Consider the following 14,437-nt stretch of genomic DNA (forward strand, 5'->3'; position numbering starts at 1 on the left):
GGCAATGGGGCCTAAATCAGCTTCAAGCAAAATGTCTGTTCTGAAAGCCACCGGCTGCTCCTTTCGGTTTGGGCCCCATTGTGCATACAGATATAAGATTAGGGCCACAATGGGTATGTTTCTGAACACAGGACAAACAGTGGTATACATTTTGTGGTGCAAATCTTTATTTTCATGTTCACTATAGAAAAAAACTGTCTTTAAAATGACATATTAGCAAAAATAAGAAATTTTATTTTTTCTCCTCTGAATTGTATTAACTCCTGAAAAAAAAGTAGAGTCAAAATACTCCTGACCCCCCTCAGGGAATACATTAAGGGATTTTCTTTTTTTAAATGGGGTCATCTATCATTCTGACATCCATGAGCCTTTGCAATCTTGGCTTGGTGTAGGAAAACAAAATATTGTTCAAAATGTTGATAAGTTACATTTTTTTTTAAAATGGTTAAAAAAAGCGTTTTCCCAATGTGCTTCCAGAATAAAGTAAACTTACATTATTATTGTGCTCCACAGCCATAGTCAAGCTCCTCTACAAACTGACTGAGAACTACCGATACTGACCTCTGGCTTTCTTCTGACCACAGTACCCGCCTCTTCCTTTGTACCGTGACCTGAGACCACCTGTTACTGATTCCTGGCTTTCCTCTGACTTCTCCCTAGTCCTGCACTGCTACTACACCCGCGACTCCAAATCTAGCATCTGAAACGCCACAATTACAGAGCCTGTGCATGCACAGCAGATAGGTGGGGTTGTGAGTGGGTCGGAGAGCATATTTTCCCACCAGCATTACAGCTTTTTTAATGTGCAAATAATAATCTAGGTCCATTTTGAATAGAATATCACCATTTTGGTATTCTTCCCTATATCCAAGTAAACCCCATGTATATATACATCTTTCACTAATTTCTATGGCGCTGCATTTCCAAGTTTTGCCAGCAGATGTCATTCTTTTGCAGGAGTTATAATTCATTAATGGACAGTTTTTAGCGCTGAGTGTTCGCAGTCGGTTCCTAATGGAATCCAGTGCATTTATTTGCCCCTAGTCTGCACCTGCTGATATTTCTCAGGCAGAAGGATTATTTATTATTAGATATAAATTATATGGAAAATACTTGATTTTAGCATCAAAAAATATCCTCGGATGTATACGAAAATAATAATCAATCTCATTCTGACTAGGAAATATCAGCAGGTGCAGACTAGGGGCAAATAAATGCACCAGATTCCATTAGGAACCGACTGCGAACACTCAGCGCTAAAAACTGTCCATTATAAATTATAACTCCTGACATCTGCTGGCAGAACTTGAAAATGCAGCGCCATAGAAATTAGTGTGAACGAAAGATCACAAATACAAGTGGTTTATTTAACTAAAACATAAAAGCATGGACATAGGGAAGGATGGGAAAATGGTTTTTCGGTTTTGCACTTCTTTTAGTTGTCTGATATCCATGCCAGTATCCGCTCTGACAGTATCAGCCATTGTGTCCTTTGGCGGACAGGTCTTCTTTTGCCACTGATCTGTCCAAGCATTATTGATTTTTCTAGCGGCTGTGTTCGTATTACGTGACCAAAATCCGTGAGTCTGAGTCCGGCCATCTTGCCCTCCAGTGATATATCGGGTCTTATACCATTCAGGACTTTTCTGTTTGTTGCTCTCGCCGTCCAGGATATATGCAGCAGCTTTCACCAGCACCACAGCTCACCTCCTTCTATCAGCTTTTCTCGCAGTCCAGCTTTCAGTTCCATACATGGCTATGTGGAATACGGTGGTCTGCACTATCCTGCGTTTACTTGCTATACCGATATCCCTACTTTTGCAGATTTTGTCCATGTTCAGCATCGCGCTTCGCCCCAATGCTATATTAGGTTTTATCTCTGGCATAGACTCTCCAGCCTGGTCAATTTTCGAAGCAAGGAAGATGAATTCTCGCAGGCATTCTATGGCCTTGTTGTCGATTTTGATTTGAATTTGGCCATTTTTTGCAGTTGTCATCATTTTAGTCTTCTTTACATTCAGGTCGAGGTCCATTTTTCACTTTGTTTTAATCTTACATATCAGCTGCTTTAGACCGGCTTCTTTTTCAGCAAGCAGAGTTGTGTCACAAGAACGGTGAGCAAAGATTCTAGAATCACACGGGGGAACCTAGTGAATGACCTGCAGAGAGCTGGGACCAACGTAACAAAGGCTACCATCAGTAACACACTCCTGCAGTGCCAGACGTGTCCCCCTGCTTAAGCCAGTACATGTCCGAGGCCGACTGACGTTTGCTAGAGAGCATTTGGATGATCCAGAAGAGTATTGGGAGAATGTCATATGGTCAGATGAAACCAAAAGTAGAACTGTTTGGCAGAAACACAACTCGTCGTGTTTGGAGGAGAAAGAATGCCGAGTTGCATCCAAAGAACACCATTCCTACTGTGAAGCATGGGGCTGGCAACATCATGCTTTGGGGCTGCTTCTCTGCAAAGGGACCAGGATGACTGATCCGTATACATGAAAGAATGAAAAGGGCCATGTATCGTGAGATTTTGAGTGTAAGCCTCCCATCAGCAAGGGCACTGAAGATGAAACGTGGCTGGGTCTTTCAGCAGGACAATGACCCCAAGCTCACCGCCAGGGCAACAAAGGAGTGGCTTTGTAAGAAGCATTTCAAGGTCCTGGAGTGGCCTAGCCAGTCTCCAGATCTCAACCCTATAGAAAACCTTTGGAGGGAGTTGAAAGTCCATGTTGCCCAGCGACAGCCCCGAAACATCACTGCTCTTGAGGAGATCTGCATGGAGGAATGGGCCAACATACCAGCAACAGTGTGTGCCAACCTTGTGAGGACTTACAGAAAACGTTTGACCTCTGTCATTGCCAGTAAAGGATATATAACGACGAAGTATTGAGATGAACTTTTGTTATTGAAAAATACTTATTTTCCACCATAATTTGCAAATAAATTCGTTAAAAATCAGACAATGTGATTTTCTGGATGTGTTTTCTCATGTTGTCTCTCATAGTTGAGGTCTACCTATGATGTCAATTACAGGCCTCTCTCCTCTTTTTAAGTAGGAGAACTTGTACAATTGGTATCTGACTAAATACTTTTTTCCCCCACTGTATCTAGTCTTTGCCAAGTCACACCTGGGACCATGGACCTCAAGTCCTCTATATCATCCAGAAAGTTGCATGAAGTGGCAGCATGAATGGTGAATTCAAATAAAAATAACTTTTATTGCTCCATGTTAAAACTTTACAGACAACGTTTCGACCAGTATAGTCTTTTTCAAGCCTTATTACATGTCACTACATCACACTTTATATAGCAAATAAGACACTAAGCAACACCAACGAGGACAAAGTGACTGACCCCAATTTAATATTACATAATCCCCTTGACCTGAGTCAAAACACAGCATCATAAAAACATGTGGTGCAGTCCATTGCCAGCTCCATGCCATAATGCTCCTTGCCGGCGTCTCATTAAGAAGGTGTGCAAGCGCGCATCACATGTTCAGTATGTCAATACGGGAGGCCATAGTGTTCATAGTTGGCAGCTATCATAACACACGAGACTACAATACATCCGCGGGATGCCCGACAATCATAAGATGGCGCCGGCCAACCAGTAGTGCGCATGCACAGAACCAGTAAAGGGAAACCGCCAACCAAAAGGTGGTGTCGGCCAACCAGTTTAGCGCATGCGCATAGGCATGTCAGTCGGGAAAAGCCCTTTACATAGCTGGAATGAATTGTGACTACTGAGTACTAAACAGGTAAAGTATCCAGGTATTAAAATCCCACAGACCTATATATAAAAGCCCAAACAACTAAGTCAACCAGTATACCTCCCGCTCAACAGGAACAATGCTGAAGACATAACACTTTTAAAAACTCAAGGGGCACACACAAGTGTATATGCTAATAACTCCAGTGAGGAAGGGGTAAACACAGCAGGTATATCGTGGAGGTCCTGGGGGTGAAAGTATCTCAGTAGTAGCTACACATAAGTATCCAGAAGGTGTCATATACCCTTTTTTTATATATACAAAATATTTCACGTTCACAGATAATCTCACAAGAGGATTTCTGTATTCAGCAAGAGTTAAAGGGGTTGTCCCGCGCCGAAACGGGTTTTTTTTTTTCAACCCCCCCCCCCCCCCCCCGTTCGGCGCGAGACAACCCCGATGCAGGGACTGAAAAAAAGAACAGCACAGCGCTTACCTGAATCCCCGCGCTCCGGTGACTTCTATACTTACCGGTTGAAGATGGCCGCCGGGGTCTGCTCCCTCCGTGGACCGCAGCTTTTCTGTGCGGTCCATTGCCGATTCCAGCCTCCTGATTGGCTGGAATCGGCACGTGACAGGGCGGAGCTACACGGAGCTACACGGAGCCCCATTGAGAAGATAAGAAGACCCGGACTGCGCAAGCGCGTCTAATTTGGCCATTCGACCATTTTAGACGGCGAAAATTAGACGGCAACCATGGAGACGAGGACGCCAGCAGCGGAGCAGGTAAGTGAAAAACTTTTTATAACTTCTGTATGGCTCATAATTAATGCACAATGTACATTACAAAGTGCATTAATATGGCCATACAGAAGTGTATAGACCCACTTGCTGCCGCGGGACAACCCCTTTAACAAAGAGACCAGTAAATCCAATGGAACAATAGACTGAATCTATGGTACATCTTAAAGTATGAGCGTTATTAATTGTATTGCCAAAGTTATCACTCATGATTGGATATTAGAGCCTAGATAAGTAGACCACCAGTCAGATACAATCGTCAGTGGCCAGAGGAGGGCAAGAACCGCACCTATAGTAAAAACAGAAGACAACATCAATTAAAGAAAAATAATAAAAGAAAGAGACAGTTGATTACAACAGAATAAAGACGGGAGAATTAAATGAACGGTATGTAGTTGTATTCCATATTTAGACCAAAGGGGTGCATTGTATTTAGGGTATATATCCAGCAAAGTTCTTTCTTTTTAAGCAGGGATTCCCTATCCCCTCCTCGTGCCAGTGGTGGTGGTACATCGTCAATAATACGAAATCTGAACTGACTGATACTATGTTTTTATCATGGAGATGCTTAGGTATAGGTAAGTGAAGGCAGTTGGTACGAATGGTGCTTTTGTGTTTAGTGATTCAGGATATTGCCTCCATAGTCGTCTTCCCCACGTAACCCAGGCCACAAGGGCAGGTTACAAGGTAGACGACATATGAGGAGGTGCATGCGTATCATTTACTGATTTTGTATTTCTTCCCTGTAGAGGGGTGATAAAAGCAGTCACCTTTGACTAGGTTCCTGCAGCATGCACAATTCAAGCAAGGGAAATTCCCATGCTTTGATGTGGCTAGGAGCAATTGTGTTTGTCTCTCAATAGGTAAAGAGGACTTGACTAGCTTGTCCCGTATGTTAGAGGGCCTCCTATGGGGCATCTCAGCAAATTCTGGCATGCCACTGAGACCCCTACAGTAGAGGCCAATGCCTATTAATGATTGATGATATTTTGCCACTATGCCATCCAAAGGTGGAAATGAACGGTATCCTTTTCGGTCTCGTAGTCCTAATCTTAGCAGTCAATAGTGTATCTCGGTCTAATATGCGAACTCCTTCAACTGCCTTGCTGACAAGAGGCAGCAGATAACCTCTGAGTAGAAACTTATTGGCCATCTGTTCCAATCTAACATCAACAAAGGAGTCCTGTGTGATTCTCCTCACCCGTAGGAGTTGACTCCATGGGAGAGAGTCCACAGTACTCCTTGGGTGGTGACTGTTATAATGAAGGATACTCTGTTCCTGTGGGTAGGTTTAGTGAATCAACATTCAAATTCTCACCATCATTGATAATCAGCGTGTCAAGAAATTGGATACATTCTGTAGATGAATTCAACGTGAACTGAAGCTCACCATAGTGGGAATTTAGAGAATCTTGAAATTTAAGAAGATCCTCACAGGGACCCCTCCATAGGACAAAAATACAATCTATAAAGTGGAACCAAGCAACCACATGAGACCAGTGTTCCGAGATGTAGACAAAAGTTTCTTCAAAATGGCGCATATACATATTCGCATACGTAGGTGTGACATTGGACCCCATGGCGGTGCCCTGCCGCTGCTCGTAGCACACCCCCCAAAGGAAAAATAATTCCTCGTAAGGATGAACTCGAGCAGCGACAGGGCAAACTCAGTACACCCTGGGGCCCAGTCGCACCCCGCAATATAATGTCTCACAGCTGCCAGGCCTTTATGATGTTGTATCGAGGTGTACAGAGAGACAACATCGAATGTTGCAAGTATCAATGGACCCGATATGTCAACGTTTCTCAACTTCTGCAAAAAATCACTGGTATCTCGAATATATGAGGAAGCTCCCTCCGCAAACGAGCGGAGCAGTTTATCGAGAAATCTAGCCATATTGCAAAAGACAGAGTCTCTTCCAGATATAATTGGATGCCCTGGAGGGTTCACAAGATCTTTATGGATCTTATGTAGAAGATACAGGACCGGGACCCGAGGATGGAGTACATCAAGATAGCGGACCAACTCAGAGTCTATGATGCCTGCCAGAATTGCATCATTTAACATAACCCTTAACTGGATTTGTAGCCTCAGGGTGGGGTCGCCCTTCAGTCTAGTGTAAACACTCTCATCATTAGGTTGTCTATGGGCCTCATTATTATACTGTGTGGTGTTAAGGATTACAATTGCACCACCTTTGTTGGCCAGTTTTATTGTTATTTCTCTGTCCTCAGAGAGGGCTTTTAATGCGGCACGTTCTTATTTTTAACACGGAGCAATAAAAGTTGTTTTTATTTGAATTCACCATTGATGCTGCCACTTCATGCAACTTTCTACTGAAAAAACTGTCAGCTATAGGTCTTCTCCCCATTGGCCCCATCCTGGCTACCATGGATTCTCCTTTGGCAAAGATATATAACTGCAACTCACCAGAACCGCTATGGGCAGTAAAATAGCACCGCAATATGCCAACCTTTTCATGGCAAAACTGGAGGATGACTTTCTGGACTCCTGCCCCAGCAAACAATTGGCCTACTTCCACTACATTGATGACATTATAACCATCTGGACTAACGCTGAACAAGAACTAGTAATATTCTATGAGAGATTCAGCACATTTCACCCCACCATAAACCTGACGATAAGCTACTCGTATACAGAATTCAACTGTTTGGATACCGCCCTAAAAACTTCAAACAACTCAATAGAGACATCCCTATACTGAAAACCGATTGATCAGCCCACATACCTCAGATGGGACAGCTTCCACTCTAAACACATCAAAAAGTCTTTAGTCTACAGCCAGGCCATCAGATACAACCGGATCTGCTCCAACCCAACAGACAGAGAGGAACATTTATATCATCTTAAAAGAACATTTATAAATCAGGGCTACCATCCCTTCCTCAATGGATAACCAAATCAGCAGAACCACCAGGATACCCAGGAATCACCAGAGCCACCATGATACCCAGGAATCACCAGAACCACCAGGATACCCAGGAATCACCAGAACCACCAGGATACCCAGGAATCACCAGAGCCACCAGGATACCCAGGAATCACCAGAGCCACCAGGATACCCAGGAATCACCAGGGCCACCAGGATACCCAGAAATCACCAGAGCCACCAGGATACCCAGAAATCACCAGAGCCACCAGGATACCCAGGAATCACCAGAGCCACCAGGATACCCAGGAATCACCAGAGCCACCAGGATACCCAGAAATCACCAGAGCCACCAGGATACCCAGGAATCACAAGAGCCACCAGGATACCCAGGAATCACCAGAGCCACCAGGATACCCAGAAATCACCAGAGCCACCAGGATACCCAGAAATCACCAGAGCCACCAGGATACCAGGAATCACCAGAGCCACCAGGATACAGAGGAATCAGCAGAGCCACCAGGATACCCAGAAATCACCAGAGCCACCAGGATACCAGGAATCACCAGAGCCACCAGGATACCCAGGAATCACCAGAGCCACCAGGATACCCAGAAATCACCAGAATCATCAGAATACCCTGAAATCATCAGAGCCGCCAGGATACCCAGAAATCACCAGAGCCACCAAGATACCCAGAAATCACCAGAGCCACCAGGATACCCAGAAATCACCAGAGCCACCAGGATACCAGGAATCACCAGAGCCACCAGAATACCCAGAAATCACAAGAGCCACCAGGATACCCAGAAAACACAAGAGCCACCAGAATACCAGGAATCACCAGAGCCACCAGGATACCCAGGAATCACCAGAGCCACCAGGATACCCAGAAATCACTAGAATCATCAGAATACCCTGAAATCATCAGAACCGCCAGGATACCCAGAAATCACCAGAGCCACCAAGATACCCAGAAATCACCAGAGCCACCAAGATACCCAGAAATTACAAGAGCCACCAGGATACCCAGAAATCACCAGAGCCACCAGGATACCAGGAATCACCAGAGCCACCAGGATACCCAGAAATCACCAGAATCATCAGAATACCCTGAAATCATCAGAGCCGCCAGGATACCCAGAAATCACCAGAGCCACCAAGATACCCAGAAATCACCAGAGCCACCAGGATACCCAGAAATCACCAGAGCCACCAGGATACCAGGAATCACCAGAGCCACCGGAATACCCAGGAATCAGCAGAGCCACCAGGATACCCAGAAATCACCAGAGCCACCAGGATACCAGGAATCACCAGAGCCACCAGGATACCCAGGAATCACCAGAGCCACCAGGATACCCAGGAATCACCAGAGCCACCAGGATACCCAGAAATCACCAGAACCATCAGAATACCCAGAAATCATCAGAGCCGCCAGGATACCCAGAAATCACCAGAGCCACCAAGATACCCAGAAATCACCAGAGCCACCAGGATACCAGGAATCACCAGAGCCACCAGAATACCCAGGAATCAGCAGAGCCACCAGGATACCCAGAAATCACCAGAGCCACCAGGATACCAGGAATCACCAGAGCCACCAGGATACCCAGGAATCACCAGAGCCACCAGGATACCCAGAAATCACCAGAACCATCAGAATACCCTGAAATCATCAGAGCCGCCAGGATACCCAGAAATCACCAGAGCCACCAAGATACCCAGAAATCACCAGAGCCACCAGGATACCCAGAAATCACCAGAGCCACCAGGATACCAGGAATCACCAGAGCCACCAGAATACCCAGAAATCACAAGAGCCACCAGGATACCCAGAAATCATCAGAGCCACCAGGATACCCAGGAATCACCAGAGCCACCAGGATACCCAGAAATCACCAGACCCACCAGGATACCCAGAAATCACCAGAGCCACCAGGATACCCAGAAATCACCATAGCCACCAGGATACCCAGGAATCACCAGAGCCACCAGGATACCCAGGAATCACCAGAGCCACCAGGATACCAGGATACTTGGTTTCTCTTGCTGAGAACAATCACATTGTAATCGCAGTGTACGGCCCGGCTTCTGGCTTTACCTGTCCATGGTGCTGAACGAGACACGCTCAAAAATGCAACTCAAGACAATTACAGCCATGTGTAGTCTGTATTATTTCTTTATTTTCATTTCCTCACAAATTTCGTAATTTCTGCTTGCTGTCAGTGACTGAAAACTTTGATTAACCCCAGAAGCTGAAAACCTGTGCAGCTCTAAGGGCCCATTCACTTCTGGGTTAGATTTTCCTGCAAAATTCCATTTTCTTCTGTTCAGTTTCAGTTTTTTTTACTAGAACAAACAGCGCAGTCCGCAGCCCCACCGGGCCAGCCAACTAACAGGAACATAAAGGTTTCCATTTTCTTTTCAAAGCCTTCCGTTTGCTTCAGTTGGACCTTTCGTTTATCATATCCGTCACATTCCACAGAGCATGCTCAAACGTGGAGGCCATGTGACGGGTCCACTAAAAACCGGATATAAACAGATGCTGAATGGAAGAAATAGACAGCAAATTCTCAATTTTTTTCCCAAAAATACTGAGCCGATCTAGTCTAGGCGATCCTCTGTGAGCTGAATCAGGGTGGTTTCACATCTGCGGCCGGGATTGTATTCCTGCTCCATTCAGGGAACAGGAAAGGAGAATCCCCTGGCCAAACAGGACCGTCTTATGATGGAACTGAATGGTGCCGAACGGAGCCCATTGACTGTTTTGGGGTTCAATCGGTTTCCGCTGAGCTGCTTAGTATTTTACCGTAATAAAAAGCACTGCATGCAGCACTTTTTCTTACGGTATTCTGCGGCAAATCTGCGATGGAACCTCCGACCAGAGATCCAATGCAGATGGGCACCCCCCTAAGCCAGCCTCCTGACTGATGCACTGGTATCTGCGCTGATACATTGTAACACATTTGTGCTGCTGATGAGTTCATCTCACAGAGGATTGTCTGGACTGAACACAACAGTAACAATCATCCAGCCTTGAGCAGCAGTAGGTATATGGAGGCTTTTAGTGATCAGATGTAAATGTAACTTCTCTTATTCACTGACAGCAAACAGAGGATTGTGAACACTTTCTAAAACAATACTGCAGGACTTCAGTACTACTTTATAACTGTACATCAGCATAAAACGTGCAGCTTAAAATGTTACTCAGTTTGGAATTTGAAAGTTGAGAAATGTGAAATAACGTGACTTCTAAGACCAGCAGGAGGGGAAAAAAGACCAAAGAGATATGCTGAGTACGTGGGGCACCCGAGAGAGGGATCGGCTTCTGGAGGAACTGCCAAGTCTCTGCACCCCCCGTATGCTCCTGCGCAGAGGGTAGGAGAGAGAAGTACAGGAACATCTGTTTTGAGACCTGAAAAGGGGTAGTTTGGGGTCTGTAATTCTTAGGGGTTTCTACTTTCTTCTCTTGGGTCTGTTTTCATTTAGGGGGTCTTTTTAGGGTTCTCTCAGGCTGTAGTCATAAAGCCGGATCCAGTGCTATATCTCACTATTTGGGTCCTATATGTAAACTGCAATAGCGTACTTGAATAGGAAGGTATGAATGCGCCACATGATAGTACCGTGCATGGGCCTCGGGGGCCCCGGAACATGGATTACAATTTTGCATTCTGGCCGCTATAAGAGAGAGTAAAACCCAATTACAAAGCTGTAGAGTAACATGTGAGAAGCAGAAGCCGCTCTCTGTGTCTCTCTATGTGCAGTGGGACCGCCAATAGGACTGAAGTAAGGAAAGTGTACTAGAAGTGTCAGGAGAATCTGTATATATTTAGGGGGTCCGGGTGCTCTGATTGTTTAGGGGGGCAGGTCTGGGGTCTGTATGTGTTTATAGGCCCTGTTGTGTGATCTGTAGTCATTTTAGGCTGCTGAATGGGGTCATATCTACTATTTGTGATGGGAATGCTGTATGTTCACGCTAGCGCCACTTTCTGTTCCTCCATTTGGGATCTTAATGATGTTCCCTCTCAAAGTGATTAATCTTCTCAGAAACATTTCTCTTTACAAGCAAGAAAGTCCCCCAAAGTTTTTACAGTAAATATCAACTTTTTTTGAAGAGATATTGACTTCTGTCAATATTCCAGGATCTAAAGGGTGTCACCCAGCTTTCCCTGACTCCTGACCGGCTGCTTGTCTATTGGTTCATTCACATTTCTGCATCACTCAGCAGATTTGCTATTCAGCCCCCTGTGAAAGCTCAATGCCAACCCCTATAGGAGCTATAATGGTGGCCATAGGGGCTGAGAACACCCATCCTGATCCCGTGCCTGTCTCACAGCTGCCGGGCTTATTACATGACTGAGCTCTGACCTCTCTAAGGTTGGGTTCACACCGGGCAGAATTGCCGCAAAATGTCTGTGTGGACTTTCCACACGGAAATTCTGCATGCATTTTTAAAGCTGAGACCGAGCCGCAAAGTGGACGAGATTTGCAAAAATCTCTTATCTCTATTGGGAGAGATTTCCGCAGCGGAATACAGGCTGTGCGGTCCCGCTGCGGACATTCTGCGAGATTTCCATCCTGTGGGAACCCAGCCTTTCTGCTTAATCCTAAAATCAGTCAGACATGACACCACTAGAGCCTCCAGCAAGACCAGCAAATATGTGCCAAGTTTCAGCCACAGTGCCAGTTTGGAACCAGCGCCCGTAGCTGCTCACATTATTCATACTCCATGCAGGCACTATCTATGGGCTCAGGCAATGCATATGGGGCACACTATACCGGAAGGATTGTATATATGGGCACACTATACCAGAGGGACTGTATACAGGGGCACATTACACCGGATGGGCTATATATAGGGGAACACTATACCGGAGTGATTATATATGGGGGCACTCTATACCAGAGGGATTGTATACAAGGGCACAATATACTGGAGGGGATCTATAAAGCGGAACACTATACCGGAGTGACTATATATGGGGGCACGATATAGCTGAAGGACTGAACATGGGGCAGAGTACAGCGGAGAGACTGTATATGAGGGTACACTATAGCTGAGGGGCTGTATATGGGGGCACAGTATGCCTGAGTGCCTATTTATGGGAAACACTATACTGGGGGGAACTATATATGGGGCATACTATAGCTGAGGGATTGTATGTTGGGACACACAAAAACTGAAGGACTTTATAATGGGGCACACTGTAGCTGAAGTGCTGTATATGGGGGCACACTATTGCTGGAGCACTGTATATGAGGGCACAGTATAAGGGAGGGACTGCATATATCTATACAGCATAGCTGAGACTGTGAATGTATATGGAAAAACTGAGGGACTGTATACAGGGGCACACTATAGTGGAAGGATTGTATACGGAGCACACTATAGCTGAGGGGCTGTATATGGAGGCACACTATACTGGAGGGACTATATATGGGGGCACACTATACCGGAGGGATTGGATATGGGGGCACACTATAGCTGAAGGACTGTATAAGGGGGCACACTATAGCTGAGGGACTATATGGGTGTACATCCTAGTTAAAACTGTAACTGCATATGGAAGCACAGTATAGCGGAGGGACTGTATACAGAGGCTTACTGTAGCAGAGGAACTGTATGTGAGGGCACACAATAGCGGTCTATCAGCTCATTCACATTTCTGCATCACTCAGCAGATTTGCTATTCAGCCCCCTGTGAAAGCTCAATGCCAACCCCTATAGGAGCTATAATGGTGGCCATAGGGGCTGAGAACACCCATCCTGATCCAGTGCCTGTCTCACAGCTGCCGGGCTTATTACATGACTGAGCTCTGATACACTGTAACGAATCTTGCATCCTTGTCAGCTGACCATAACCAGAATATGTTTTCAGTCTCACTATGTTTCTATTCACTGACAGTAAGTGGAGATCTTGAAAAATGGTAAGAGATTGCTTTTATGTGAAGCGTATATAGTACATAGTATATTCTGTGTAGATATGATGTGAATGTGATATGTGATGATATCCCCTGACCCTGCCACATGTCCAGCTGTGAAAGGGTTAACAGATCAAACATTGCTTGTACACCCCTCCCATGACACAGTAACAGCTGAATCCTAAAACCAGTCAGATGGCACACCACCGCCCAGTGCCTCCAGCCAGACTGGCACATCTGTGCCAAGCTTCTGCCATGGTGCCAGTTTGGAACAAACACCCGCAGCTGCAGTCACTTGTCATACTCCATGCAGGCACTATGTATGGGCTCAGGCAATGTATATGGGTGCACCCTAAAGCTGAGGTACTATATATGGAGGCACATTATACCGGAGTGACTATATATAGGGGCACACTATAGCTGAGGGATTGCATAAAGGGGCACACTATAGCTGAGGGACTGTATATGGGTGTACAGCATAGGTTAGACTTACTGTATATGGAAGCACACTATAACTGAGGTACTGTATGTGGGGGCACACTATAGCTGAGTCACTGTATATGGGGCACACTATAGCTCAGGGGCTTATATAGATGGATACCATAGCAGTGGGACTGTATATGGGAAATACTATAGTGCTGGGACTGTATTTGAGGGCACACTATAGCTGAGGAAGTTTATATGGGTGTACAGCATAGCGCAGACTGACTGTATTTAGATGCACAGTATAGCAGAGTGACTGTATACAGGGGCACACTGTAGCTAGGGGACTATATATGGGGGAACACTATAGGTGTGGGACTGTATATGGGTCCACACTATATTGGAGGGACTGTATATGAGGACAAACTGTAGCTGAGACTGTGACTATATATGGAAGCACACTATAACTGAGGGACTGTATACTATAGTGAAAGGATTTAATATGGGGGCACACTATAGCTGAGGGACTATAATAGGGAACAGTATAGCTGAGTGACTGCATATGGGTTCAAACTATAGCTGAGGAGCTGTATTTAGAAGCACAGTATAGCGGAGGGACTGTATATGGGACACACTATAGTGGAAGGATTATATATAGGGCCACACTATAGCTGAGGGACAG

This window comes from Eleutherodactylus coqui, chromosome 8 (assembly GCF_035609145.1).
Source record: "Eleutherodactylus coqui strain aEleCoq1 chromosome 8, aEleCoq1.hap1, whole genome shotgun sequence".
NCBI lineage: Eukaryota > Metazoa > Chordata > Amphibia > Anura > Eleutherodactylidae > Eleutherodactylus > Eleutherodactylus coqui.